We start from the raw sequence: 25,151 nt of genomic DNA, 5'->3' as shown, positions 1-25,151 counted from the left end.
TGTTGTGTAACCGCGTTGTAGTCGCTGTGCGGCACGGCCACACCGTGCACGGGGGTCTGCTCTGAACACCGCGCGGTTGTCATTGTGTCGTTACGCGTGTACCCCGAATACACGCGACTTCAACAACAACGATAGAACATTTTTTTTTTCCACGGCATATTAAATTATTGTCATAATTATTATTTTATTTCACGTGCCTACATTATCGTTCACTGTGCACAATCACTGCCGCTTCGTCACGTTTTGCGCCCGAACGACGCGAGCACACAATTAACGCGTGGTTTTTTCAAATTACCAACAATAGTTGCTGTTGTCGTACCTTATTTGCACTGTGCACACGTGGCCGTCACCGTGCTGGCGTTTCGGGCGGTCGATTATGCGAATGTGTCGCCGCCGCCTCCAACTGCAGCTAATACGTTCATGCAACACGTTCGCTTGGCGTTGGGTGAGTGCCGTTGACTTAAATACCTAAAAGGCTAAAAATACATGTTGTTGGATGCAAGATATACATTTGGCGGGATGGGCTGTGGTTGGCAGATCGAATTGACGAAAATGTGTTGAGGTTTAAAAAAACGTCTGACTGCCCAGTAGGTAGGTAGGTACCTATATTATGCGTATAATCTTTGGAAGCAGTACCTACGCTAAAACATTTCTATTTAAAGTTAATCCTGAAATATAGGTGTTATGTTTGTTAGGGCTTGGATTAGAAAAAAAAATACATGTATAAAAATTTGCTAACCCAGAGATAAAAAAATTCTCATTAATCAGGATATATAATTAGAGAGGATGTGTTAACATATTTTTAAAAAAGAACAGGTACTACATCCCTCTTGACCTCTGCAATTCAAGCACTGAGTATATAAAATGATAGTATATATCATGCATGATTGTTATCGTATCGACTCTTATAAAATAGCAGTAATGGGGGGGGGGGGGGAGGAATATTTATCGTCTTTTAACCATAAGTTATGATTTATTAACTATCAAAATGTAGTGCTTGTCAAAAAATCAGCCACATAATTTCACCACGACTGAGGTCATAATAATATAATAATATGCATTTTGACTTAATCATGTAAGTCATATATTGTAACTGTATAATGTGAAAGTGCACTGTATTGGGTAGTTTTGATCTCAATAAATGTATCAACTATCAACTATCACTTGAAGTTTCCCGTCATATCAAACGTCGATATCATGTGAGTACCTACTAAGTTTTGTGTTTTGTATGTTAGATTTTTGGTGTGTCCGAAATCCAAATTGGTATTACCCTATAACAGTACAACACGTACTGTGTATACATTTGATCACAAATCGATGAAAAAAGAAATTATTACATTAATAAATAAATAAATGAGTATACAATTATATAATATAATTTACATCGTTCGTGACGTGTGTATTGTGAGCCATATAATAAAGTTTAAAAAAAAACTTCATTGTCCGTTACAACAGATAATCGTTTTTACTACTTATCTATACCTATAATAATATTATAATGAAGTACAGTGAAACCTCTCTTAGCGGACACCTCTAAATAGCGGACATCTCCAAATAACGGACTTTTTTTTAGGAGACTGGGACATTTTTACTATTTATCTTTAAATACAGGACACTCTAAATAACGGACACTTTTATGACATTGATATTAGGAATTTTTATTTTAAATTAAAAATTATTTTGGAATACCTGAATATTATTAAGTGATCTTATGTGTACATTATTATACTGTATATGAATATCTTATCTTATCCGTTAAATCATTGCAATAATATTATTATCGCGTCAACGAAATATTGTATCTAATGCATTGTCCTATGTAATTCACTGGGTGTCTTCATCTACAAAAACTTTCAACCAGAAACAGTGAAGAAATGGTTTTTGCGATCTGGCTTTAGGCACCGTGGTCCGTGATAACAACGTTACAGACGTTGATGATCTACTTACACCCATAGAAGAACTTGGCAGTCTTATTAATAAAATTAGGTACGGAAAATTACTGCATAACACTAGACGATTGCGTAGAGACTTATTACGACGCTGATATTGAAAATCCATCTGATAGTTCGAGCATGTCTACACAAAATGAAGAAAAAAACGATGAAGAAAATAATGGGCCCGAAGATCAAGAAATTTCACAAATAAGAAGTCTGCGAGGGTATTGCTAGCAATAAAAGACATGCGTAAATATATTTCTTCTATCGAGGTACGGAAAGTTCATTGTTCTCAAACACAGTCCAATTATTAGAAAATACCTTGACATACGAAATAACTACGCTTGCAATAAGTAAACAAACTAAAGTAACAGATTTTTTTCAGAAATGTTAGTTTTTATTTTTTTAAGAAATATTTAATTAATGTAAAAATAAGATAAAAATTTAGGTAACTTTTTTTTTCATAAATATTAGTTTTATCATATATTTAATTAATGTAAAAATAATATAAAATAAAATTATTGAATTTATTTATTTATTAATAAAAAATGTTTTCTTCTAAATACCGGACACCTCTAAATAGTGAACAAAATTTCGGTGACCGAGAGTATCCGCTATTCAGAGGTTTCACTATATTACGTATGGTTTTTTTTTTGTATGTACCTACCTAGAATTATTAAAATCTTCTAAACTATAAATCTATCAATATTATCAATTTATCTGTAATTTATCAATTCGATATCGACATGTATTACTGATAAAAATAATAATAACACAATATAAGAAGATATAACTACTGTATAACAATTAAAATATAGTGGTTTTCTTTCGGCACGATTTTCGTTTTTTTTACCTATACCGCATTAGGTTCGTAATTTATTAGTTTTTGTTTTTTTCTCTCATCAAGGTTTTTCTTTTTATGCATCATCTTAACAGCAGCTTATATATATGTATATACTAGCTGAAGCTGCGCACTTCGTAGCCCGTTAAAAATCCTACCTCCTATATGCCTCAAATCGAGTGTTAAGTTCGTTTCCTATGATTATGCAGCAGTATATTTTTATACATATAAATAGGCAACGGTTAAAATATACTAAGTAATAATCTTACAACGATATTCAATTTAGTTTATCATTATGTGAATTTATTCGTTTTATCGAGTAAAGTCTAACAATTCAAATATTCATATAATATTGAATGGTATTTGGGCCGATCACTTTTTTATTTAACCTATATTCTGCCAATTATAGGTCTAATAATTCTCTGTACCAATTAATTTTATCGCAATCGGTTTACCAACTGGAATGGTATTTAATTCTGGAAATTTTAAATTTCCGTCAACACAGCACTACTTGGTGCCCCATTCTTAAATTTGAATGCTCTATAACAGCGGTTCCCAACCTTTTTTAGTTTCGTGGACCACTAATTGTGTAAAAAATTATTTGAAGCCCACCCATAGCATACCTATATACGTTTTTATAAAATTATAATATATATTATATACATATATACATGCATATATAGTTATTAGGAATAAAAAATTAAAAAAATTAAAAAAAAACATTTTCATTACAAAAAAACTTAATTATATTACCTATATATATATAATATTTATTAATATTATACCTATGGCTTGCGGCCCAGTTCCATGCTGCTCAGAGCCCACAAGTGGGCCGCGGCCCATGGGTTGGGAACCGCTGCTCTATAATATATATATATATATATATGCATAATTTATCAATTTGTCCAATAACCACAATGACTCTTGGATGAATACTGTAATTATAATTATACCAAATTTCGTTGTAATCTGTCCATCAATTGGAATTGGAATACATAAAGGATAAACAGACAGAAATCCATTTATATAAATATATAGCTATGTATATATTATATATAAATAGGACTGTTTTGTCCTATATACATTCCTAAACGGCTGGACCGATTGCGATGAAATTTAGTACAGAGATATATTAGAATTATGGGCAGAAGATAGGCTAAGTTAAAAAGTGACAGGCCTAATTATCATTCATAATCTCTTTGCTCAATTGTTTCTGAAGCTCGTATTGCCATTTTATTTCATGCTTGAGGCGTACAACTATCGATCTATCTTTTTTTGGGAGACATAATTTTAAAGGTAGAATTTTTTACAGACTACAAAGTGCACAGTTAAAAATAATTCATTTAACATTTAAAATAAATGTTAAATTAATAATATAATAATAATAAGCAACCATCACTAATAGAAACCATTTATAAATGAACAAAAATTTCCATCGTAAATTTTAAAATGTTTATTCGAGCATCTCCTGGGGTTGGGCCTATCACTTTTTAACTTAGCCTTCCTTCTGCCTATATGTCTAATATATATCTGTACGGTACAGACTGTACCAAATGTTGTCGCAATCAGTCCAGCCATTTAGGAATACATAAAGGACAGACAGAATAATATATATATTCATACCCTCAGCCTCTCTTGATTTCCACTCGTCGCGATCGCACAATAAAACGAACATTTGAATGGATCACGTACTACACTCCCTAAAAAAAATTTCATCCCCAGAAAAAAAGGTTTGATATGATATCCCTTTACTATATTATAATTAATTGATCGAAAATTGATAGTTATTTTAACAATTTTTACATTATTATATTGAATACTATATTTATGGTAAACAAAAGCTTCTTAAAATTTTGAAAAATAAATTTAAATTTTTAAGCTTTGAAATGTTTCAACCGTTTGATATGTGTATACATACTACATAGGCATCTGTATATATATTTTTAAACTTGTTTAGCTGTGGTATAGGAGCATGATATGTTCAACATTTTAATAATTTAATAGTTTATCAAATGACTGATTTTGGGGCAGGTACCTATTTAAATTTTGAATTTTACATTCTATTCAAATTATATTTGAAATTAATTTACATTGCATTGACATATTTAGCGAAATACCAACTATGGATGGTATGCTGTGCGCAGTCCTTTTTTCAAAGTATTTTATTTTTATACCTACATTATTGTTCGTGTTTTTGTGGGATTTTAAAGCATAACTTCTATGGAACTAGTTATTACAGGAATTAAATATCGATCTATTCTGCTTTATTTTCCTAGTAAGTTATGTAGTAAATGGTAGTACTGGTATGTAATGCGATATGCAACAAAATACACGAGCTTTTAGAAATAAAATATATATTGTACTTCAAACAGTTCAAACTATAAAACAAAAATTGTTTATTTGAATGTTGCGCATACCTACCTATAATTAATAAACTCGATTTAATGAAGAATGCTATCTAAACTATAAAATTAAATAACACAATTTATTTCTGATGGGAACTTTATAGATGATCATATGATGTAGTAAATAGTTACATGATATTGTTTATGATTATTAATATTTTAGCAGTGATTATTTATAATTGATAAGTGTTAGGTACTGAATCGGTTAAATATAATTTTTAAAATAGGAATAAAAATAAATATTTTATTAACATAAAATTGTGCGTATTTGATCAATGATCATAGTTAAAGTGGAGAAAATAATAATAATAATAATATAGCTCAAATATAAGAACAATAATGAATAAATTGACAATAATTTAATTTCATCTGATCTCAACGATCGGTGATCACAACGATAGTTGAGGTTAAAACTAAAGTGAAATTCGCTATTAACGGGCGATAAAACTTGTGTTAGTGGATAGATTATTACTACTATAAGATCTTTATTTAAACGTACATAATGTTATCTTATAATAGTAGTTTTGATTAAGTTTTATACCTTCGATAAATTGGGATATCTGTACATCACACTCATATCTGCATGACCGTATATAACATATAGTTATGGTAGATCACAATATATGTTAGTCAGACCTGCTGAAATAATTTAAATATTAATAATTATCATATAAGATACAAAGGTTAGGTTATAGATGATATTTTTTACCTTAGTTACCTAACCTATAGCGAAAATAGATTTGAATGTAAAAATGTGTACTTTTATAATTTATTATGTTTAAAAATATGAAACTAAATTGAATACATAATCAGGTAGGAAGGTAATTAAAACAGGATTTACATTTATAATTTAAATGCTACGATTTACGAGTATGACGAAAGTCTAGGTTAATATAGTTCGTTAGGATATAAATAGGTAGGTTCCCTAATAAGTTTATCACATATATTTTAATATTTGAACTGTAGGAAATATAATTTGAAATATATTTACATTTGGTGTGTGTAAAAATTAAAACTATCGACAAGATTCAAAAAAATTTAACTGTTTTTCATTTGATATGTAGCATCATTTGCTATAATATTTAGATGATTTTATAATATTTGAATCGATACAACCAATAATGCGCACTAGAATACATTTCTTATAGAGGAAAATAATTATGTGTTGTGTGTCAATCATAATATCAGTTGACGCAATGCAGTTTCAATACTACCATATGCCTTCGATTTGAATGTTGAACGATAAGTTAAACATACAATAAAAAAATTAAAATGTTATACATTAAAGATTATTTAAATTTATGTGCTATTAGATTTTTAATATTTTAATTTCAACAGATTTTGATTTAATAATATGATAAATTTAAATCATCGGAGAATCGATATATTTGTATTTGAATTAGCTTATATTTTTAATATAGCTCAGAGAAATATAGTATAGAGAAGCAAGGAGAGGAAATTAAATTTTGCAATTTACCTATATCGCACTACATACGTATTAATAATAATATATTGATGATCACATTAACTAATGTCTAATTTTATTATAATAGAATCCTTTGATTTGTCTTCATAGTATTAATTATTGCTGAGTGCTTTTGTTTTATTTTCAAATATTAAGAAAGTATACATTACAATATTGTTGTAATCTATAATATTACATGTGTAATTTATTATTATTAAACTATTTATTCTATTTTCTATTAAATATATCCCAGCTCCTCGGGTTCTCCTACTTAAAGTGTTGTATTCTTTCAGTTATGTACTAATTTTGACATCATATTATTATCTAACTAGGTCCACAAATTCAATTTCTTAACCATGAGATATGCATATACGATATTATAACTTACAGAAAATTTACATTTTTTAATATTTATTCCAAATTTATACTACGTGAAACATGGGTAGCATGTATATTAGGTGTATATATATATATATATATATATATATATATTATATTGTATACACATGAATATACTATATTATATGCCTATTACTAAATTATACTCATGTACGATGTACGTATATTTACTATTATAATATTATAATTTGTGCATACTTACTATTCTTAAGTCTTAAGGGATTGAATTCGTGTACCATACAACGTAATGTATTATATTATTATTGCAAACGCAAGGAATACTTCCATTACGAATTGAGAACATGGATTAGGTTAAGACATTTTAAATGGAAGTTGTCAGCATGTATGATTCACGTCATATTCATTAAATTAAACAGTTAATAACTTCTCAATGGATTGGATAGAGAGTATAACGTAGGTTAGGTTATATCCATCGTACTATCCACGTATTTCGCTTAGAATAGCATAAACGAGCGGTGTTATTGTTATTTTGGTTTGTACATATTAAGTGTGTATTTCAATGATATTAATTTAAATATAATAGTATATCATTTGGAAAATGATAAAAATATGACGAGGGTGTCGACATATATAATATGTTAATACTATATTTATATTGTTTTTGTTTTTATTACTCCGTTACTCTGGTTTGAGTACTTAAATATTTATTATGATTTCAAGTGTTTTTAAATGGATGGAAACTGTAGTTGTCAATATATTATTATGATTGTTTTATGAAAATATATTAAATATAAGTCTCGTATTATCATATTACTTTTGTATAGTATTATACTCGGTGCTGTATTACTATGAATTTCATGTATATAGTACCTATATACATATTTATTTTTAATTTTATCGTTTATCAGAATGAAATTGAAGTTGATACATACAAATAATGTGCAATTTAACAACAACTTAACAGATAATATAATTTTGATTATTTTAAATGTTATACGCTTATAATTTTAATGTTTATAATTCAAATGTTATTTTAAATACATTTTTACGATTAAAAACGTTTAAGGCAAGTAAACTAAGATTAATTATTAATTTAGTTGAATAATTGCATGGTCAGGAAGATTAAAGCGGTGTTTTATTTTTATTTTTTTAAGTGATTATAAATATGAGTTTAACTAATTGTTAGAATTGTGATTTCTATTGAGTTTGTATAATTGTTTAAAATATTTTGATTTATCTACAATATTATACATTTACGTAATTATTGTAAATTAAAATAAGCATTTAGCTAGAGTTCCTATAACTACGGTTAAATGTATATGTAGGTATGTTGTTTACTGTATATACAAACGAGTAATTAAAATTAACTATAAATCTCATCTCGGTTTTGACACCTGATTGAAATGATCGATGCTTATTGTTTTCCACCCACTATATAGGTATTATACAATAATCTTTAATTATTAACACGAATATATGAATGAGTCTTTACTCTTAATGTGCTTATAAACTTAGTTTCAAACTATGTTGGCAGGTAACTATACTGTAAAAAAATTATTTGAGAACTTTCAATAACTAAAATTAACACCTTAAGCCATGTTCTTTGGAAACAGTTTCCATGGAGTATAGTAACAACTTATCTAGTATCTATAAATACAACTTTCTATTAGTTTAGTCTAAATAAACTTAATACATTATAGATAGAAAGTAATTTATCAAATGTTTATTTATTTATTTCATCTAATGAATTTTTTTTATGCGATTCAAAAATAATGTGCATACTGCATAGTACAATATAGTACATCTATGTAGACATATATTAATAAAAGCTAAAAACTAAATTTTTAAATAATATATTTTAAAGATAGTTTTTGAGGTTGTACTTATTGAAATTAAACAAAAAATTAGATTTACTGCGATAAGGAAATAATTCTAAAGGTTGCATGTACATTGTACAGTAGTAATTTCTAATAGAAATAATTTTGACACCAGATCATTATCATTCATTAATTGAATAGGCCGATAAGTTAAAATGTCCAAAAATAAACTGATAATAAATGTATGCACTAAAAATATTTATTAGTGAAATAGCCGTAGGGTTCGGGACTTCTTGCGCTTAAAATTATCGAAATACACAGCTAATTTATTTTTTGTTTTAAAAAAACGCATAAAGTATATTATTATTTATTAATTACTATTATAAAAATAAAAATCTGAAAATTAGGTAGGTACTTAATGTAATAAAAATAATTTTTACATGGGTTAATCATCTGTATCGTCTTCATGTTCATTTGTAACATAAAACAAAAACAAAAAACATTTATATAGGTATTATTATTTTTAATAAGTTTTTCATAATTTTACCGTTAAAATTATTGCAATGTATGTTAAGATATTATCTTATGTTCTCAAATTTAAATGCACCGTAATTATCGGTCAGTATATTTTTGTAGTTATACCTATAGAGAAAGAACGTTCAACGCCCACGGAAGTGATCGGCGCGTAGGTACTTAAAATATAATATTAAGAGGACGTTACACCCGCATGTGTTGTCTCCGTCTTACAAGTGCGTAACATTGCAAAAACTGTTTCGCGCGGGAAAGAACCGAGAAAGCTACAGTTATAACTAAGAAACGAAATTTTCACCACAAAAAAAGGAGAATTTTGTCTGTGCAATATCGATTTTATTTTTTCGATATCAGAACTATAAAAAAAGTTATTCATGCTTAAAAAACACAAAATTAATGTATTATGAAACAATAAGAATTTTTTTCTTATAAGTGATATCGGAAAAAATAAAAACGATATTGCACAGACAAAATTCTCCTTTTTATGTGGTGAAAATTTCGTTTCTTAGTTATAACTGTAGCTTTCTCGGTTCTTTCCCGCGCGAAACAGTTTTTGCAATGTTACGCACTTGTAAGACGGAGACAACACATGCGGGTGTAACGTCCTCTTAAATCATTAATGTTCATATCTTCAGGTAATCCGTCAAAATTTACTTCATCTCTCGACAAAATGTTCGAAATTTTTATCAACAATTGCAGCTACTTTATGAAAGGCATGAGCCAAACATGTCACATGAATAATTTTTGAATATAGATTTTTTATTGCATATCTGGACTTCACCATATAGGGTGCATCGTCGGACAAAAGCAACAGCACATCATCGTGTCTTACTCCTTCCGGCCACAGAATATTCATGGATTTATCAAATAATTTAAAAATCATGGTATGGTTAGCATTTTTCATCTCTTCTACGTGTAACAGAAATTGTTTACCGTAATTATTTTCTTCCAATGTACCTACAATGCCATTTTCTACATATCTACCGGTTACATCAGTCGTTTCATCAATACTAACCCATATTTTTTCCCCATAAATAACGTATTACGAATTTTGTTTATTGTATTTTTATATACTTCATCAACGTAACCTTTACGCAGAGTGGACTCACGTGGTACTTCTTTTCCTGTATATTTTGTTAGAAAATTTCTGAAATTGCAGTTGCTTAATTTATTTAATAGGATATTGGCGGACAACAATGCTTTGCACAAGTCATGGTTAAACGTGCTTTTTTTTTAATGTGTTGAAGTAAATACTAACACTGCTGTGACTGTTGTGAGGTACTATTAATCCGACCTTGTTGGCGCTTCACTGATAATTTATGTTTTTCTGTTTTTAAATGTTGTAAGACAATAAATCGCCTATCAACACCTACTTTCGTTTCACATACTACTTGTACAAAATAAAATAATTCCATCCTAAGAAAAAATATTTTTTTCCTGATTCGGATATATATTGATTAATTTTACCATTCATTTAGGTCGTTTTTAAACACAAATTAATTGTTAAAAAAAAAAAAGGCACAGTTAATAAGAGATAATGTAAGCGTGATGATATGATTAACGAACGAACACGTGCTTTTCATTTCATCGTACAATTCATACCCGGCTAATAACTGATTACTTGAGAGAGTTTGAATTTATTTTGTTTCGTGATAAATCTGTAGGAGTATAGGATTAATTATAGGTTTTATTACAACTATAAAATTGTCAATATTGTCGATAAAAAGGTTGATTATTAAGCGATAAAGATACTATATCATCGTAAACAGACGTATGTGTTAGATGCTTAGATATGATAGACTACGTCCATCCAATTATGATTTTTCCAGACAATTTTACATCTATAAAAATATAAAAATGTGAAATATGCCCAAATATATCAAAAATTGCTCAAATATGCGCTTTTCATAAAATATGATGAAATATGCAAAAATATGCAAATCCAAACTTAGTATTTGATTTCGTCATTTCATAAAATAAATTTATAACTCACTTAGAATAGACTACGACCACTACAAAAAAACATGCAAATGCAAGAAGTTCCGAACCCTAGAAATAGGTAAGGCAACGTAGGTATTTATAAACACATTTTCATTATTATTTATTTATTGTATTATTTTTTTTTCATTATATCCATTAAATTGTACTAATATACATTTTAAAATCGGAGGTAAATCAATACTTAACGATATTAATTGATAAAAATGTACCTTATTATTATTTGAGACGAATCCATTCAGAATTGATTGCATTTTCCTTCTTTTTTATAATTTTTTTAATTATTTATTTTTCGTGTTTGTATATGAGTAAATCAGGACTATTCTGTTTAAGCCTATTTCATATAATATCAATTATATATTATTATCTACCTATATTGAAAAAATATCTAGGTGAATGCATAATATTAGATATTAGATATTAATATAGGTATAATTTAAATCATTAATATATATAAATAATTATAAATACATAAATGTATAATATATTAATATATAATATTAGACGAGAGCCCAATGAACGCCGAATTACTATACCTCATTTAAAAAAATATATATTTTATTCTATAAAAACCTGGTAATAAGTAAGTACCTAAGTAAGTAAGTAACCTAGTAAGTCTGATGACAAATTTGACAATGTAATTTAAGATTAGAATAGGAATGCTTCCAGCGGTGCCACCTGCCATGTTTAAATCAGTATTAATTGTTATATTACTATACCTATATCAGAAATTTTATATAGTAGCTTATAAATACGGACATTATCCAATATTATATATCAGAGGTCGGCAATTAATTTCCATTGGAGTCCGGAAAATTAAAATAATAAATAAATGAGGTCCAGAGAAAAATATTTTTGTCAAATCTTTAAATTTTTATAGTAGTATAATATTATGAAGACAAAAAAATTGTAAGATATGTTGACGGTCTATTCTGTGGTCCAGTTTTCTGTCTTCTACGGTTTGGATTCGGACCGCGGACTGTCAGATGTCGACCGTTGTTATACATAATAAACGCCTATACAAAATTATGAACCCAATAAACTATAATTAATGAATATCATAAGTAGATTATATATAATTGTGGGTCATAAGCAGATGCAGAACAGTTTTCAAAAAATTTTCCATAACATTTTTCAGATTAAAAACTCTTTTAATAGATAGCTATAAAATTAGTTTATCAATTGATAACATATGTTGAAGAATAATATATGAATGAGTGTATGACGTACAACATTGAGTTCTATTACTTTCAAATATTATTTAACAATAAGACATTATGTCTTAGACGTAGGTAGCACTCCTTGTCTTTATAAATATATACCTAATAGAAAAGTTGAAATTGGTATTTATTTAATTGAGTTCGGGTTTAATTTTATTGCTCCATACAACATTTTTTTATGACTTAAAAAAATTAAAACAAATTTTAAAGTTTTTAAGAGGTACAAATTTCAACTGAAATGTATTACTAAACCTTCTAAACATTTATAATTAAATATAATATTTCTAATATCATAAAGACATTTTCATGACAATAATATATACAACTTTGAAGCTTAAAATATTTTAGCTAACTTAAATAAGACTATAAGTACAAGCTTTAAGTATAAACAGCAAAGTATTTTATAAAATATTCAATTATTAAAATTTTGATATTATTTATAAATTATAACACTAGTTTTGTTTATAATTCATTAAATTGTATTTATATTTATATGATAAATTTTGTAACTTAAAATTATATTAACATTAATATAAAAGTTGCAATTAAATAGATTTATATTTCATAAATAACTTATGGAATTGTTTCAATTTTTATTTAAACACTAAAGAGGAATTTATACCTTTATCGCTTTTTCACAACCAGAAACACCAAAAGCATCTTAATTAATATTTATTCCAATACAATCGATATCTCTCACGTCAAATCTTTCCCCTCTTTTTCCGTTTATTACTCCATTTAGTTTAAATATGCTGGGTCGACTATTTTTTTATTTTTTAAGAATCCAAATAAAAAGACGATGGTTTTTAAATTGAAAATTGAAGAAACACATTAATCAACGGATGTAAAAATCTGCAGTAAAATACCAGATGGAAAAAAATGTCAGTAAAATAAATAAAATAGAGTGTCAAACAACTTACAGCTGTGTAGTAATTTACGCATTGAGTATTAAATACGTATTGTATTGAATTTTAAATGTTTTTTTATGTCATTTGAATTTACTTAAAAAAAAATGCATATAAATAAAGTTCTTTATTTTAAACTTATTCTTTATTTAAATTTATTTTTACACATAGTACCTAATTTAATAATATTATCTTTAGTATTATAATTTACAGCATCTACCGATAAGCTTTATAATAAAATTAATTTTTATTTTATAATATGAATATTGAAGTACCCAATAATATCAAAGAAGTAGCTATCATACTAGACATAATCGTTTAAAATGTAATGTAGCTAGTGTAACGATAAAGTGAAAAACCTATTTTTTCCACTAAAATCTTTATATTTTCACTTAGTCTTTTTACACATCGATTGATTTTATTTAGGATGGTTAATGGATTAATATTTCAATATGTTCTAGTTATTAAATACGTACAAACCAAAATAGTAAATACTATATTAACGAAATATTCGATAATAATAGGTAGAATCTTACAAGAAAAAATTCGACTTTTTTAATAATAATATTATTTGTTGTTGATGTTTTATCATAATTGTATTTGAGTTTAATTTGCTTATTAATTGTTGTATCTACTGAGATTTTTTTCACTTTTATGACATTTTTTAAATAATAATATAATTTTTTTTTTAATACTATTTAATCTAAATTTTCAATGTAGTTTTTTGAAAAAAATAAATTTTAGTTTTTTCTGTGATATATTCTGTATTTTCATAATGATTAAACACTTACTTTACATTTAATAAAGTATAAAACGTTTTTTAAAGAGTACAGGTATGTTTTTAATCTTGTAATGGGCAATAAAAAATAAAATTTGGTTTTCACTAGTATAAAAATATTAGATGTCAAGTAGATAAGTATAATAATGTAAGCATATAAAATCAAACGCCAGTTACATAACTTCAACTTATTTAGAATTTGAGAAATTTCCCATGGGTTAGAAGTTGGAACTCCCAATAAGAAAATAAATTAAACTAAAATACACACTAAACAAATACCAACTACCAATTGGAGTTGTAATTTGTTTGCACTTGTACTTGTTTATATATAATGTAATATATAACGAAATATTGATGAACAGTTTTGGTTTATAGACAAGTATTCAATTTAAATATATCATTTCGAAAATTGAGTATAGTTTCAAATAGTTATTACTTATTTGTCATAATTCAGGGTATCAATATCTATAGATACGTCATTAAAGTAAAACTATCAAAAATAAACGTTTCATTTTAATATATGGTATGGTATATAATATAATAACACATAATATATAATCACATTTATACTGAGTGATTCATCATACATTTTTACCTACAATTTTTCTTTAAATGCGCTTTATTCAATTTATAATCTTTCTAATTCTAAATATGTCTATATATTTTAAAAACCATATTTTCAAATATTTAGAAGTTTAAACTATTACGAAGGGACTACGCTTAAAACAGCATAATGTATTAATGTGATAGAAAAATGTTGGTAGTATTATACTTTTAAATTGTTTATAAATATTTCTATAATTTGAAAAATAACTACTTCACCTAAGGGATTTCTTAAGTTACATGATGTGTTAGTCAATGACTAAAATATATTGTTTATTTATTTATTTGAACATTATCATAGTTACTTAGTATAGGTGTAAATAGCGTTTGAGATTTAGGATCTTAGGCACCCTATTTTCGTATATGTTTATCATACAATTTTGTAGTTATAAACATTGCTTGAAAATTATTTAAGTAATATAAATCATTGCAAGTTTGGTATATAGTAAGTTTTATAAACCTGTCTATGACATTTTTGTACTATATTATAATCTTAAATAGGATCAAATCTATGCTATATCATCCAGTATACTGCTATTTATACACATATTATAATAAATTGGTAAGGTACAAGGGGAAATTACTGTTATGGAAGAAACGGGCTTCAGGCTTGGATAGTAACTATGGTCGGACCACAGATATTTCAAAAAATAATTGTTAAATGAAATGTAATAATAATAAATGTACCTGTCGTACTAGCAACAAAATTTGTAACTAGAAATTCCATAGTATAGTACCCATATTAAAATAAAATTTGAATTTATTTCATGTATAAAAAAAAATGCATCTTTAATATAATAAATGTTACCTAGATAACATCAGCCATGGATAATAATGCTTAGTCAATATTCAAATTTTGAGAATGATTAGTACCCATCGGCTGCCATTTGCATAGTATTAATTCTTCATTTTCCACAAAATAATATGAATCAAAGAAGCGAGAGGATGATTATTCTTGGTGAATCAACATGTATATCATGTAAGTACCATTTAAATTTCTACGAAGTGTATTACATAATTCGATATCTTCAAAATAAATAGAAATTACTCAATCTTTTAAAATAACGAGGCCATATTTACGAGGTTAAATTTATAAAGTAAAGTACCTATATAAGTAAAAATTAAATAAATTGTTCAATCAATAATAAGTATAAGAAGAATATATTGTGTTTTTATTGTATTTTATCCGAAGTCTTTTCTGAAATGTCGGGTAGCTTCTATCTTTAAATAAACATGGTGGATCTTTTGTTTAGTACCTATGCGCTTTTACAATTATTGTTATTGTGATAAAAGTGAGAAATTCAAAATTTGGAATGGTTTGAAAAACAGTTACTAATTCTTAAAAAATAGGGAGATAAAATATATTTTGTCGATGGATATTTTTAACAAAAATGTTTTAAGAAAATTTGTAAATGTTAGTAAATTTAAATTTAAAATTTATTATTCAAAAATAATTTCACGTAGGGTTCCAGCACTGGTTAGCCTCCCTCTTCATAATTCATGTTAATTGTTGTAAATCAATAAATTACCAGATTTACTTATTATGCAAACATTGATTGTAAATATATTATTTCACTTATTTTAAAATTTTGAATTAATAATAAACATTATAAGGGCTAATGGGGTCACTAATCTTTATTTTTTTTGATTCACTGAGATGAATTTGTTTTATAGTTTTGTACTTATTAGAGTTTATTAATAATTACCCAACCGAAAATTTTGTATAGGTATGGTATCATAATTATAAATCACTTTATGTAGATTATTGTGTATTGCATAATATTATTATTTAATACTACACATTACATTTTGTATGTAACAAATATGTTTACACCATAAATATTACTATCGAAATTATTAAATTTAAATTTCAAAGAAAGTGTCAGATTTTCGTTTTATTTATCGAACTTTGACCATCAATAGCTTTATTTTTTTAATGATATTAAATTTATAAGTACTAATAAATCATGGGAATCGAATATAATTTTGATTGGAGCTCAGTTATAACTTATAATAGCGTATGTAGATTAAAGATTTTTCAACGATACAGTTAAAGCAAATAAGAGCATTTTGAAAAATCGTGTGTTCGAAAGTGTCATGTTGACTAGATATTCGTACTTTATACATGTAACTCCACTCCACCCCCTAGTATTAATTTTACGAAAACCTAGTTAAATGAGAAATAAAAATTATCTGCGAAACAAATCACACAACGATATTAATGACCTTATAGGAACCTTGTAACTATAAAGTTCTAAAAAATATTTTTTGGTGACTTCATAATATGAATTTGGCTGTCAGCAATGTTTTTGGGTTAGTCTTAATTGATCTTTAGTGTCAGTCTACGGGTATAGAAGACGTACAGTGGACAATCTTACGCATTCACATACATAACTATTTAGGTATTCCCTGAACACAAAAAAATAAATATTTTCCATTCGAACAGATGGTACTATGGGAATAGCACGTTACAATGCATGCTCAGATTTTAATTTGAAAAAATATACAAACTCTCGGTAGTATTTATTAAAGAACGACCCTGGAGCATATTTTTTAATATTTTTAGTTGATTTAATATTGTATCTAGACATTTTTGAAATTTTTAAATTATAATGTGTATGAACATTCAAAAGACGAAAAAAATGGTTTGGTATTCCTTCTCACATGTTAAGGATTTTAAATATTTTCTCATACAAAATCAGGATAATCATAGTGATCCACTTTTGATATTATAATTAAAAGTTTTTTTTACTGAGACTACGATAGTAACGAGGCCCTCTTATAAAGCTCATTTCGACAAGTCACATTTTTTAAAGTTAACCATTGAAAATATGCAATAATGCAAACTATTATGATTATAATTATTAAAATATAACAACATTTTATAATTATATTTATAAATTAAGTTAGGAAAATCATAGAGGTAAAAATAATAAGAAATCTAGTTATACTAAGCAATTAGTTAGTTATATTTATCTAGCCTATCTAGAGTAACTAATTAAATTTAAGTTCACATGGGAATCGTAAGAACGATAATACATTTATTTTGCTGTGTGATTGTTAATTAAATAATAATTTTTAACTGTAGATCATATATTATATTAACGTTGCTGAACCGCTAAATAAGACAGCTACTGGATTTCTTGATGTAATTTAGTTTCTTAATTTGTTAAAGCATTCGAAACTCAGAATTTCATGTTCCAATTATGAGTTGTAGAATTTTGACCATTGGTTTGGTCAATTTTGATTAGTTGACATTTGAAACATTTACAAGAGGCTCATTGAATATTTTAATAGTTAAGCCAATATACCTATTTCAAGCAATAGCAATATAGTTACGGGTGATCTTAATAATATAATGTCTCGTTGAGCAAAGAGTATGCAAACAGTTCCCAAATTATTATTTATCGAAAATTACCTACTGGCTATTACTATAATAGAATTGACAAATTAATGTTCCTCCCTCCAAACTTTGAATCGATAGGTCTTATTATTAATTATAATGACATAATATCTCAAACTTAAGTGTGTATACATTTAATTAATCGATTAGTCAATCAAACTCAAATTGATGGAAATATATAAGTATATTTACATTGACCGCGAGAAGTGGGTGGATCTTACATTATACTAAATCTAAAATTAATAATTTGTTAGTATTTACTCTTATCTTACTTATATATTAAAAATAGAGAATTCACGTTTATATTGATTTTCAAGAGATGTAATATTTTTGTTTTGATGTTACGTTCTATATAGGTATTAAAGTATTTTGTGACTTCATATTTAAAATACAAAAGTAGATTCCATATATTATATGAGTCTGAGTGACTCAAGTCCCTTTCTTTAAAAAAATTAACTATTGGCTTTAAGGGATGAGCGTAGGAATGGATATTACAATGTCTTGTTTTTATTAACGATTTTATAGTCACTATTGACTACAGTAGTGTTTTTTTTTTTTAACAAATAGCAATCAGTTGTTAATAGATTTTCATAGTGGCTACGCAACGTTTCACAATATGTAGGTACTTAATATACATTTGAACATTAGTGTGTTTTGGTCGAATTTATCAAATCCCTATTTAAATAACTTTATATTTATACAATAATTTTGCATTAATTTTAGTATATTTAGAAAATGCTTTAGATCTGAGATTAGTCTTGTAAACATATATTTATATTTATATAATTGAAGTTGATCATTGACGACATTTGTTTGATTTTATTAAAAGGTATTTTAAAGATTTCTAAATTTAGAACCGTTTAACAAATAATACAATGCATAAAAATATTTGTAGAATCATATAAGTTGTCAACCACAGGTCAACGGATAAATAGGTACCTTCTATCACGTCAACGTAGATCGATGAATTTCAACTTTTGTAGTATCGGCAGTCGAGGTGTTGTATGTAGATGTGTTAGGTAATAATAATTTTAAGATTTTTACCGAAACGTGTGTTATTATTAATAATGTACAAATCTTCATAATATACTTAATTGGATCCAAAGATATATTTCTTAAATTGTGTAAATAAATTAATATATTTTTTTTTTTTTTTGTTAGAGTTGTATGATTGTTTTTATTATAGTATTTTATTGATTGGATTGAATTAATGAAACAATCATCCTTATTAATTGTTCACTTTTTGACATAGTTTTCAAATAGGGAATCTCAATAGGGGAGCTCCAGTACTACAAGTTATTTTTTAATTTTTTCTTTACAAAAATTACATTAATACAATGGTAAATCTGTGCAGAGGAGGGCTGAATTCACATTCACATTAGGCGGGTTTACCGCCCCCCCCCTCAGTGGCGTACACAAATATTTCAATGTTAAGGATTATATAACAATAATAATACGTGTATGTAAATATAATTATCAAAATATAGTTTAACAAAATACTGAGGGGGGTTTAATCCCCCCTAATGTGTGTGTATGCCACGGACGTACTCAGACAGAAAATAAAAGTGATGAGGGGAAAATTATAAGTTCTATTATCTGTCAGATAAACTAACATGGAAAAATCTGTAAATACCTAAGGTATGTATAAAAAAAAGTGGGTAAGTCGTGGATGTCGTTCTGCTGTACAGTAGGTTACAAGTGGGTTACTGTAATGGATGGAATTAAATTTGAATCCAATGATATTATATCATTGTATACGAAAAACGATTCTGAGCGAAGACGGTTTATCTGTCTAGGATATATTATAAATTATTAACAATTTTCAAATCTTAGATTTAAAAAGAAAAATTCTTATGAATTTCTAGTTTGAAATAATTTGGGAATTTTCGTGATCTTCGTGATTTATACATATGTTGTCAAAATTCAAACTTTAAATGCTTGTAAAAAAAATTGTGCCTACGCATTCCTTTTATTTTTTAGTTGCTATTGTTAAAATATGATAGGAGCCATGTATTAAATTTTCAAATCTATTAGATATAAAAGGAACATTTTTTATGAATTTTCGTGATTTTTACGTATGTTGTCGAAATTCAAACTTTGAATCCTTGTACAAAAAAAAATTGTGACTATGAATTTATTTTATTTTTCAACTGCTATTGTTAAAATGTGTTAGAAGCCTTGTATTAAATTTTCAAGCTTTTCTACCGAACAAATAAATTTTTATCGATATTTATAAAAAAAAAAACTAAAAAAGTTGAAAAATTAAAATGTCAGTAAACAGCTCAAAACAAATCTAAATATTTTGAAAATTTTATCAAATATAGAAAATGCCTATATAAACATTCAGTGAAAATTTCAAATACCTGCGGTAATTTGTTTTAGAGTTACACCAAAATAAGAAAATCGCTAAATGTGAAATCCAATGAAAATCCAATGTTGTAAAAATTTAAATTTAAAATGCTCATAAAAATTTAATTTGAATTTCCCGTGGATATTTTTTTTTTTGTGATAAAGATTGACAAACTTGTAAGAAATATTGTATTAAATTTTCAAATCTTAGATTTAAAAAGAAATTTTTTTATGAATTTCTAGCTTAAAATAATTTGTGAATTTTTGTAATTTTTACGTATTTTGTCAAAATTCCAATTTTGAATGCTTATAAAAAAAAAATTGTGGCTATGAATTTCTTTTATTTTTCAACTACTATTATAACAATATGTTAGGAGTCTTAAATTTTCAAGATTTTCCACCCAACAAATACATTTTTATCGATATTAATTTTAAAAAAAACTAATAATGATCGAAAATTGCAAATACTTATGAATAATTCAACTTAAGTCGAAAATTTTTTGAAATTGCATGGTGGATAGAATAAACTTATATAAACATTCGATGAAAATTTCATGCATCTATGATCATTTGTTTTAAAGTTACATTAAAAATCAAAATCGATTTTGTCAAAAAATGAGTGTGCATAAAATTGCCCGTTTTTCCCTTAATTTTTAGTTTGTTTATCCCAATTATTTAGAAAAATATCATGAATTTTTTACTGTTGACCCCTCAAAGTACCATCTAGATTCACTTTCTAATTGAACGAGGTACTGAAGTAAAAAATCGAAGCACTTTTACGTCCCAAAACGTGATGACAGACACACACAAAAAAAATTAAAAAATTAATAAATAAATAAAAACACACATAATGGTAAAATCAATACATTCATCGCTCCGCTCAGAACATAAAATTAGATCAACATACATTATAATAGATTAAAAAAAATAATGAATAAAAACTGATAGTTTTAGCTATATGAAAAGGATTAATGATGATTCGCATAAGGGAGTGCACAAAATAACGCATCTATTCATCCCCAGATTGTTGCTATGTTAATCGAAAGCTTGTGAAACTTTTCAAGCTAACATAATGATTGAGGTCAACGAAAATCATCGCCTATAATCCAAAAAATATGGTCAAGATGTCATGACCAAGACTATATTATTCACTTGATTCAGAAAACAGCTATAAAATTAATAGAGGTTTGATGAGAATTAAAGTAATATTTTCCTATTTTCCTAACCAAATGTTATACGATAATATATTGCTACGTCTATAGCTTGAAAAGAAAACGGCAGACTAAAAACATTCAAAATGAAGAAAAATATACTTGATTCAAAATGAAACCAAAAAAAAAAAAACATGTAAACTTATGAGATGTAATAACACAAAATTTTTTTTTTTACTAAGAATAAGCCCTCGGCGACATCGGCCACTGGGAACATATTATCAATAACACAAAATTATAATGCCTGAATGTCGAACTATTTAAGGAGTGCCGAACAAAATTTAAAAAATGATGATACAAACGATACATATCAAGGTAAATACCTTCATTTAGTATTTCAAACGAAGATATATCAAGGGCCTCGTCCTTAACAAAAATATCTAGCTAATAAATAATAACATTACTTTTACCATTAATAAAAAGGTAGGAACCTCAGAATCTAATTGAATTTTAAAATATATAGAATTAAATAGGTATACATAAACACTCCATAAGAGAAAATTATAAGGCAAATTAAAAGCTTAAAAAAAATTAAACAAAATAATTGTAAAACTACATGGAATCTACAAAAGGTAAAAATAAAGACAATATATAAATTACAAAAATAAAACATAATTTTTCCTATATGTTTATGTACCTAATTGTATTTCATTGATACTGTTTTAAGAATATCACTAATGCTAAGACAAAAAAAAAGCCACAAAACTAATGAAATAATGTAAATTATGTTTGAGAGTATGTAAGTATAGTATATAGTACCTACTATATAGTACAGCTATCAAACCATTTAAGGTTAATTATGTACTATCTATTCGAAATAAATATTTTTAAAAACAATCAGTGGTTGAGTTATTTATTTCACAGTAGAAAAATACTTACCCAAGTATTCACAATACTCTAATTAGCAATTACTTACAGTCGGTAGGCGTGTACACGGTATATACCAATTATACTAGTTAACTATAAAATGGTATAACATTATGGTTTTTTTATATTTATTACTTATAAATTATCCATTTAATAATTATGACTTAAGTGTGAAGTTTGTAGAATTATTAAATTAAATACGCCAAACAGAATAAATTGGATAATAATTTTTTACACGAATAATATTATATTACATTATTCGTACTATACGTACTTTGCTGTGGTAATTTTAGTCATAATATACTTGTAAAAACTTAACCCAAAACAGATTTGCAAGATATTTTGCGTGTTTAAAACACTGTATCTAAACATTCCTTGACCTTTAAACATTTTCACATTTTGCTTGATGTGTAATACTATATGATGTGTACATTAATGTTATTTTTCAAAACTAGGAGAAATGTCAACAATAGCCATAATGTTTTCAGTAAGATATTCAATATTAGTACAATAGAAGGTATCTTCAATTTTTAGCTAACTTAACCAATGTTGGCCAAATATTGATTTAGCACATCCGATCAACGAGAAAAATAGGTATTGTGCCATAGAATTAGTAGGGTAATAATGACAATGTGTCTAATAGTACCTATTACTTTTCTCAGAATAGTAATAATGTTATTGAAATTTATATTTTAAAGACATAAGTATTCATATACCAAGAATAATTGATTACCTATAGAAGAGCTAACAGACCTTATAGTTTATCAAATGTCGATAATTATTTGATCCATTTTTCAGTTATACATATTAAAAACACCACTTGACTTTGATTAATGTGCATAAAGAGTGAAGGCGTATTGGTTAAATTTATAAAATGTTAAACGTGTCATCTGGAATCGTTTAACTCTCAAACATAATTTACATTATTTCATAAGTTTTCTGGCTATTTTTTTGTATTGGTTAAATTTATAAAACGTTAAACGATTCCAGATGACATCCCTTCTTTTATCTCTTTATTAAAATACTAAGCACTAAGATAAATAATATTATTAATATTATTATTGTCTACGAGCTATTAATGTATATTTGCAAATTGTTAATATGATATATTGAGATGTATGAAAATAATTCATATCCGGTACATAAATATCTTGTTTTGATGACCAATTCCGTCCATGTTTCGTCACATGTTTCCTACCCATATGTTAGAACTGATTTTATGACCGTTTAAATATGCTTGTATCTTTTTAAAAATTTCTGAATCACTATAGCTTTGTTAACCGAAAAAAAATATTTTATAATTGACTTGGATTTTTAACCATTATTTTTTTTCGTTTTGTTGCGTTATTGGCAATAATTATATTAAATTGTTGGTATCTATTTTACTCTTAGGGGCTGAACGTCTTTGACCTCCAAATATCTAAACCAATAACTGGGCTAACGAGTTGTCATATTTTTTGTACAGTAGATTCTTAATATGTCGAACGTCGCTATCTCGAATTTTTCGTTATCGTATTTATTTTTAATTATATACGTGCCTATCAGTATTTTGGCTCGTCTTTTAAGCTTTTCATTACTTTTTGCCACTTAGATTATTTCGTCTGCGTGTGCTAAAATTACAAAATTAGTATTTCCTGGTATCTTCTTCATACATTATTGTTTATTTTGTAACTTATATTAATATATGTTGATTGAAATAGCTATATCAGTCATATGTCATAAATAATAATTATTCTGTAGTAACTTGTAATGCATATCGGGTGTTCTACTTTAATAGTAGATAATTAAGACTTTAATAGTGTAGTGGTAAAAATAAATATAATAATAAAAGGGGGGGAAGCAGTAGTGGGAAGCGGGGTAGAGAGATAGTGTGAGAGACGGATAGAGATATGTGAATTATTACAATTAGGTAGCAGGGAAATATAACGCTAGACGGTGTCCACCGGATGTATTGACCCGGGATCACGTCAAGTACTTTTGTAATCGAATAATATAACTGTGTTACCTATACTGCACTTCCTTATTACTCCACTACTTATATTATACTTAGATCTTCATGGTCTATGATTTACTCTAAATATGACAAATATGACTGTTCACTTACATCGTATGGATTGTGATGTGGGGTACGTAGACCCTCACTGTATTGGTTACGTCTTTGGTCGTGTAGATCGATGCACGTTATTTATACCCTTTGATTATATTTTTACAATATCCTATCACAATTAATTACACTGTTGACACTTACTAATCGGGATTAATTGTCATCTACATTCATGTCTCACATGGACAGGAAAGGATTTGATACTAGGCGGATTTTTATGAGATTAAGCTACATAACGATTATGTGTGTGTTCAGGTTTGCTTATGTACTTGTATTCTTAATATGTGTACATTTTGTCTCGCTTATATAATTGTAGTTTGATTCTCGTTAAGGTAACGAGCCGGTCCAAGAGAATATCCT

General features: G+C 26.8%; 1 protein-coding gene across 1 annotated transcript in view; it reads left to right on the top strand.

Annotated features, from left to right (window-relative positions):
* The window catches only part of LOC107164188 (dipeptidase 1-like), a 179,544-nt gene continuing 154,393 nt past the window's right edge, over positions 1–25,151 (top strand). The window contains exon 1 of the mRNA XM_015511919.2: positions 1–445. The gene's annotated coding sequence lies outside the window, so the exon portion shown is untranslated. The remainder of the gene's footprint in view (positions 446–25,151) is intronic.

The sequence above is a fragment of the Diuraphis noxia genome, unplaced genomic scaffold (genome assembly GCF_037042655.1).
Source record: "Diuraphis noxia isolate RWA-SAM2 unplaced genomic scaffold, SU_Dnox_SAM2 contig0002, whole genome shotgun sequence".
In the NCBI taxonomy this organism is placed as follows: domain Eukaryota; kingdom Metazoa; phylum Arthropoda; class Insecta; order Hemiptera; family Aphididae; genus Diuraphis; species Diuraphis noxia.
Note: the sequence above shows the minus strand (reverse complement) of the source record. Positions and strands in the feature narration are given on the sequence as shown.